Here is an 8,133-nt window from a genome sequence, read left to right on the forward strand (position 1 = left end):
TCCATCTATCTCTAAACCTCTTCTTTCTATTCAAAAATTTGCACATGATAATAATGTCTTTTTTTCATTCCATGCTTCCACTTTGTTGTCAAGGATCAGGTAACCAAGTCGATTCTACTCTCCTGACCGAGTAATAATGGTCTCTACACCCTTCAGGCCACTCTCCCTTCTTCTATCAGTATTGCTGAACCAACATATATTGATGGCTGGCATCATCGTTAAGGGCATCCACATGAGCATCTCCTTCAACTTATGTTGCATGATAATAATTTCCCATGGTAGTCCACATGGTTGAGCCAAGTCTTTTAGGTCTGCCAACTTGGCAAAGCCAGTAAACTTTCTTTAGGTCCTACTTTAATCAGTTTATTTCTCTTGGATTTGATTTACAATGATGTATGGGGCCCCTGTGCCACTTCCTCCCCTGAATGACATAATATTTTATAATTTTTGTGGATGATTTTTCTAAATTTATTTGGTTTTATCCTATAGTTCAAAAGTTTGAAGTATTTCATATTTTTCTTAATTTTCAAGACTTTGTTGAACGTCACTTCTCCCGTAAGCTTAAGTCCATCCAAATGGACCAGGGTCGTGAATATCGTTCACTTCTAACCTTTTTCACTACCTATGGAATTCAACATAGGATCTCCAATCCCTATACCCATGAACACAGGATCTGTTGAAAGATGTCACCGTCACATAGTCAAAACCGGTCCCTCCTTGCTTGCCCATGTTTCTGTCCCGAAGCAATACTGGCGTTTTGCCTTTGACACTATGGTTTAACTCATTAACCACATGCCTTCCAGGGTCTCTAACCATGTTACTCCCTTCCAACAGGCTTTTTATCAATCTTCAGACTATTCCTTCCTTTGCATCTTTGGATGCAAGTGTTACCCCTTCCTCCATCCCTATAACAATCACAAAATGGACTACCGCTCCACCCCATACGTTTTTCTTGGCTATAGTCCATCTCACACAGGCTACTACTGCCTTGTCTTGGCCACTAGTCGCATGTACATTGCATATCACGCCCGTTTTGATGAAACCATTTTTCCTTTCTCCACTCATACCATTCTTGATCCTTCTACTCTCACTCTCCTCTACTTTGTTCCTTAGGCTTCTACCCCCATTCGGGTAACTCCCTTACCGGCTGCCAACCCAGTCGTTTGCTCCTCTCCCATACTGCCCACACCCCCATCCACCACCTTTAGCATACCATCACCCATTCAGCCACACTTACTGCCCCTCCTCTTCCCTATTCCTCTCACCTCTCCTATTCCCACACCAGACCACACACCGTCCACCTCCCCTGCCCACCGAACTCATCCTCTAACCTCCATCAATGCCACCACCAACCCCACTATCCCACCTTCCTCACCGTCCCCTCCTACTCCCCCTACTGGCCTCCAAATTCTCCCTCAACCTGACCCCCCACCTACTCGCCTCCATCATATACAGCCCCGGCCTTGACCCAGTGCCCTCACCGCTACCTCTCCCCCCACCACTGAACCAACCTGCTACTCCCAACCCTCCAAATCCCCTGAATGCGCGTGATGCAATGGCAGCAGAGTTTAATGCCCTCATCCAGAATGGCACATGGTCTCTTGTTCCCCGATCCCCTCATATGAATCTGGTTGGCCTCAAGTGGGTTTTTAGAATCAAAAGGAAATCTGACGGTTCACTGGAACGCTATAAGGCACACCTTGTTGTAAAGGGGTTTCATCAATAGGAAGGATCGGACTACAATGAGACATTCATTACAGTGGTCAAACCTACCATAATCTAATCCATCTTAGCTATTACAGTCTCCAGAAGTTGGCCAATTCGCTAGTTAGATGTCAACAATGCCTTTCTCCATGGCCTTCTTGATGAAGAGGTCTTCATGATTCAACCTCCTGGTTTCGAGGACCAGTCTCATCCACATCATGTGTGTCGTCTTCATAGGTCCTTGTATGGTCTGAAACAAGCACCCCATGCCTGGTTTCAACGACTGACTCAGTTCTTGCTTCAATTGGGCTTTCAGGCTTCTTGCATAAACCCATCTCTTTTTATTTACCACAAGGGTAGCAGCTATATATATATATATATATATTAACTTATGTGGATGTCATTCCTGTTACCGGAAGTGTTCCCTTGCAGGTCACCTGCCTCCTTCATTGCCTGGTTACAGAGTTCTCTATTAAGGACCTCGGTCCTCTACACTTCTTCCTTGATGTTGCAACTCTTCAGCATCCTCTTAGTCTTCTCCTTTCTCAGGAATGCTACATTGATGATTTACTTAAGCGTTCTGGGATGGTCGATTGCAAGCCTTCACAGACCCCCATGGCCATGTCCTCTAAGTCATTCGCTTCAGGGGGTGATCTATACTTTGAGCCTACTAAGTATTGTTCCATTCTTGGTGCACTGCAGTGCATCACTCTCACCAAGCCTGATGTTAGTTTTGCGGTTAATCGGGCTTGCCAATATATGCACACGCCTACCGAGGACAACTGGAGTTTAGTCAAGCGCATCTTGCTCTATCTCAAGGCCAGTTGCTCTCATGGCCTTCTACTCCAGCACTCCCCCTCTTCCTCTTTGCATGCCTTCAGTGATACTGATTGGGCAAGAAGCTCCATTGATCGCCACTCCACTGGTGGCTTTGCCATTTTTCTAGGCCCTAATCTTATATCGTGGACGTCCCACAAGCAACAGACAGTTGCACACTCATCCACAGAGGCAGAATACAAAGCATTGGTTGACACATCTGTAAGCTCATCTGGTTAAAGTCTCATTTTAAAGAACTCGGCCTCTCCATTAGTGGCCCTCCCATTTTGTGGTGTGACAATATTGGTGCCACTTATCTCTCTGTAAACCCTGTTTTTCATGCACGAACGAAGCACGTCGAGATTGACTGTCATTTTGTCCGTGAAGGAGTCACATCTAAACAACTCTCTGTTCAGTTTATCTCCACAAAGGATCAGATAGCAGATGTGTTCACCAAGGCCTTACCCACTGTACGGTTCCAGTTTATGCGTGACAAGCTGAAGATTCGATCCTCTCCATCTCATCTTGAGGGGGTGTAATAACGTATATTGTGATCTACCCATTCGGGTAACTAAATATACTCTTACTATACTGCAGTAGCATACTTTTGGTAGGACAATATTCCACCAATCTTCCCTATCATGGATACTTTCCATATATTGTACAAACCCTAGTAAACTAGGGCAACACATCTCCTATATATAGTGTAATATTCTCTCCATTGAGAGTCAAGCAATACAACACATTTTCACTGTGTCATTACTCTCCATATCAGTCACCACTCTCACAACACCATCCAAGCACATCCTCTTTCCCTCTCCCACTTCATTCCTCTCCCATACCCATTGAAACTCTCAGACTCTCTTCCTCCTTGGAAACGTGAGGCAAGGAACAGAAATGGAAGAAAGATGGAGAAAAGAAAAGTGGAATTAGAAGTAGGAGGAGAGGAGAAAAGAAAAGAGGTATTCTTCTCACCCTACCTCTCCCTTTCATTTTTTCCATTTTTGTTATTAGCATACACCCCAACCCCCACCCGGATTTTCTTCCCTTCCCCTTTCCCTCACTACTCTCTTACTCATAGCCCCTCTCACTCCTGACCCAATCCTTTTTCTTCCTCCCTTTCCATTTTCTCTTTTAGGATCACACAAGCAATTATTCAAATTCCTTGGAATGGGTGGACTTGGCAATTCGGTAAGGCCATTCAAATTATATCAACCTATGATATAATATATGTATCAAGTTATTTTAGGAATCATAATGAAAACTGGATTTTTTTACAGGTTAGATCGAAATTGTCTGGAAAAACCATGCAAAATATCTTCAGTCGTTACCTTAATTTCTCATTGATTGCACCAGGTATCTTTGATGGATTGTCTATGATTTTTAGTAATAGATTTATTCTTTTCATAGCGTATAGATCAATGAAGGTACATGTATTCTTTTGTACTAGAAACAAGTTTAGATCAACACTTGCATATGTATGACCTATGCTTAGAGAGTAGTGATCACGTTGTTCAACTTATTTCTAATGTTTGCAGTATCCATCAGAAGCCTCATTTCAAAGTTTCCTCATGTTGATGTGCAGGTTGAGATTAGCATTTACGAATTTTTCAAAGGGTATACTGAGGGGAGAACATATCATAATTCCTGGCCGGAGATGCTCAAGCTTAAGTACACTGGCCCTATCATACATTTGAGAATTCCAACAAGGCATTGCCTTTTCATGGAATTCGTGAAGAGCTTGGAAGAGGGGATTCTGTGCTTTTTTTCTTTCTTTTTTTTTTTTTTTTTTTTGTCTTTTGTGGGGGGGGGGGTTTAGGTGGTTGTAGCCTTGTAGGTGGTGACGTGGTTTTTAATGGCTTAATTGTGTTGTCCACAGATGCAGAAACAAGAAAGTGCTCTTCATCTCTTTTAATTTGATATGATTTCTATTTGTATTTATTTGATCATTTTACAGTTGTTTGATACGACTTATTGTAAATATTTTTATTTATTATAAATCAGATTCATAAATTAATGAAAAACTATTTGTGGTCTGATGTGGAAAACCAACACACCGAAATGGGTCAATGATTGATCTAAGATCTAAGCCTGATCATAATGCTTAATTTTAATATGAAGTATGGTAGGTTCAAGGCTTAATGAAAGGTGGGCTTTTCCTGCAACTTCGATTTCTTTATTTTTTAAGATTTAGCAGTTCATAACATACTATAATCTTGAACTTGGCTTGTTGTGACGTGGCTTCATAAGAGGGCTCGACTTACACATGAAACATTTTTTATTCTTTTTCATAGGTAGGGAGGAAAAATTAATAGCTTGAACATGGGCTTTACGCACCACAACTGCACCAACTGCGCTAAGCATTTGTTGTTTAAAAACATGCAGGTTCTAAATCTACCCAGGTGCAAGAGTGAAAAGATCTTGCAAGCTCGGCATGGATGTCGGGCCATCTGGCCATCATTGCCTATGGCCAGGTATGTCGTGGGCATACGATTAAATATATATATATATATATATATATTTTTTTTTTAATAACAGCATGATCAAAATAGTCGAAAAGAAATACCCATTGATAAGGAAGAAGTACATGTGGCATTGGCGCAACTGTACACGTAGTACCCATGAAAACTTTTAAGAACCATGAACTGCAAATCACAATTGGAAAATTTCACATACAAGGGTGTGGCTTTGAAACCATTGTTGGGAATCATACCCAACGGTTGTTAGGTAACGCCTAAATCTTTGGAGAATCGAATCAAACTCCTCTTAGAAGCAAATTAACCATACAAAAATTAGTAAGGAAGATATGGATTAACTTTTGAACTGAAAACACAATTCCTCCACATGAGTTAGCTCTTCCACACTCGAGAAATCCAAAGTACCACATGCAACACTTGCATTTGTTGCAAAACACAGCATAGAAACTCTCACCTAGGGTTTCAAAAAACCCTAATTCACCATCCAAGAGTAAAAGAGGGAGACAGAAATCATTGAAGGAGGACTAGTCAAATCATGAGTCTCTTCCTTTCTTCCAATTTTATGGTCTAGGTGACCCATTTCTAAGTGAGCAACCTAGCTTGTCTAGTCAATTTGGGATTCACAATCCTTGTCTATCTGGTTCGATGTGTCCCTTCAGTAAAAGGTGCCCTTATTAATAATTATATAAATCTTAATAGATAAACTAATACCATTATCTCCTCAAATTAATAAATGATTTTTAATTTAATCCTATAAATTGCATAATAGTCCCTCCACTAAAACAATATCATATAATGGACAAGGCATGTAATTATATTAGTGTCAAACCCCAATCTATCTTACATGCCAATACAAAGATTTTATATCAATGATTGGACGTAAACATTTTGATAAATAATTTAATAAAGTAATATGGATCCTCCCACTTGTCACTATAGAGAATGAAGTAGTTCATTTCATCATATTTTCTTCTACCTCTTGAATCTGTTGATGAATTAAGATGAAGAGGCAGAATTTGTAGATTTACATCTAAAATAATATTGTAGGAAGTACTCCACGCTTCTCTCTAGCTCTCTCTCTCCCCTGATCTCCTACTAACCACTACATCCTTTCCCTCTATTGGACCGACCCTCTGGATCTCATAGACCCTTCCCTTGTATCTTCCTGCCTTCACTCCCACTCCATTGTGATTTTCTATGATTGCAAGGTTTTCAAGAGATATGCACACGTGTTTGATAATAAATGGTTGGAGATGATTCAATCTAGAAGCAAGGGCAAAGGATCAAGGGTAAAATTGGTTTTCCAAGAAAGGAGAGTTAAAAAAAAAAAAAAATGAAAAGAAAAAGAGAGACATGGTTTCTCTCATCTTTCTCTCTTTTTCCTATTCATTCCTTCTCTTTTTCCCCTTCCTTTTTCCCCAAGTTTCTCTCCCCCAACATCTCTCTTTCTCTCCTATAATTTCTCTCCCCTAATACAACTCCATTTCACAGTTCCTTCACTCCCACCGAATCCATCTCTTTTCTTCCACTCATGCCACAACTCCACCTCTTCCAATTGCTCTCTTTCTCCATCTCACTTTCAGGACACTCACATTCTCTCTCTGTTCCCTGGTTTCTCTCCCATCTATCATGCATATCTCTCACTGCGAACTCTCGTTTCCTTTTCTCTTGGACATCTCTCTTCCCCCCCCCCTCTCTCTCTCTCTCTCTCTCTCTCTCCCTAGATTTTATCTCCTCTTCTTCTCCCATGTAATACACCCCTCTATCTTCACTTTCCTAATCCCCCTCTTATATGATCTCCCACTAACGAGTCTGAAAGCCCTTTATATATATATATATATATATATCTCACACCTCTCTTTCATTAATTTGGGCTGGTTTTTCTCTCCTTTTTTTTAAAGGTTCTCCCTTTTTCTTGGATCGCACCTTCTTCTGAATAGGTTTTCCTAGACAACATTGCGTAAGGATCATTTCCATCATACCAAGGTTCCATCACCACCATCGTATCATGCCGCATCGCCGCTGAATCCATTCACCTATGTTCGTGTCTCTATGGAAGAACACCATCGTTTCTGTCCTTCATTGATTCGCACCATGAGCAATTAAGTCCCCTTTGTCTTTAGGTGTAGATAAACTATCGATAATTGTTATTTAATTTATGCTTTAAGCATACTTGATTGTTTGGTGTTGAGGCTCCATCCCTTTGTGGATGATTTTAATTGATTTATTTAGTTTAGAGAATGTGCTTTTGTAATTTATATTTTCTATTCAAACAATAGTTTTTATCAAAATTTTGATTCTATCAATGATAGACTTTAACTGACTGAACGAAGTGTGCTAAGCCTATGTGAAAGACGATAGTGTTCGGCAAAATAGGTTATACCTAGAATGAGCCGGAAGTGTCATTCTATGATTGCATTAGACTTGTAGTTTTAATGAACCGGAGTACGCACCAAAGTTAAATAATCATGTCAATGGGGATTCGAAACCTAAAGGTTGTTCCTCTCATAAATTCTCAATTTTGTTAATTATTCGTTAATATAGTCTTAATTTTCAATTTGATTTTCAAAACAACATTCTCTGTGGGTTTGACCCTTTTCTTACCACTATCTCATAGTATAGTTAGGGTTTTATTTTGATTGGTTCACAACAGCGATCAGCCACTTGTCATTCCTTTTCACCTGAAAGCTTTGTAGGTTGACATAGGAGAAAGGAACTCCTCTACTTCTCAGCATAGATATATGTGGTCTTCAATTTCCTCACTAACCCATTGACTATAATACAAGGCTCAACTGACAAAGCTCATGAAACCCACTAGTTTCTTGTAGAACATCATAAAAATAGGAAGAACAGTCAAGTGAATTTCTCAAATTCATTGCCTAATCATTCTGATTCTGAGTCTAATTTTGGAGATTATCATATCAGTGTCATAACAAAAAGAGGATTTGCTGAAGATAGAGAAAACATCATTCTTCTATAGATTTTTACTTCGTTCAAAAGCTAGGAGAGGGCGGATTCGATCCTGTTTAAAAGCTATTTACCAAAATGTATTGTTTAATGTTGAATTCCGACTCCAACCCCACCCTGCTCCAGCATCTCTTTCCCCACTCCGCGGCCTCTGCAACCCCCCCCCCCC

At 40.2% G+C, this 8,133-nt stretch overlaps 1 long non-coding RNA gene across 1 annotated transcript; it reads left to right on the top strand.

Moving 5' to 3' along the window:
- The first annotated feature begins 204 nt into the window (after positions 1-204).
- Positions 205-4,544, top strand: LOC122072592. Its single transcript, XR_006138551.1, has 3 exons — positions 205-3,711; positions 3,801-3,876; positions 4,106-4,544. It is a non-coding gene; the product is annotated as an uncharacterized LOC122072592 (long non-coding RNA).
- The last annotated feature ends 3,589 nt before the right edge of the window (positions 4,545-8,133 follow it).

Source organism: Macadamia integrifolia, chromosome 3 (assembly GCF_013358625.1).
Source record: "Macadamia integrifolia cultivar HAES 741 chromosome 3, SCU_Mint_v3, whole genome shotgun sequence".
In the NCBI taxonomy this organism is placed as follows: domain Eukaryota; kingdom Viridiplantae; phylum Streptophyta; class Magnoliopsida; order Proteales; family Proteaceae; genus Macadamia; species Macadamia integrifolia.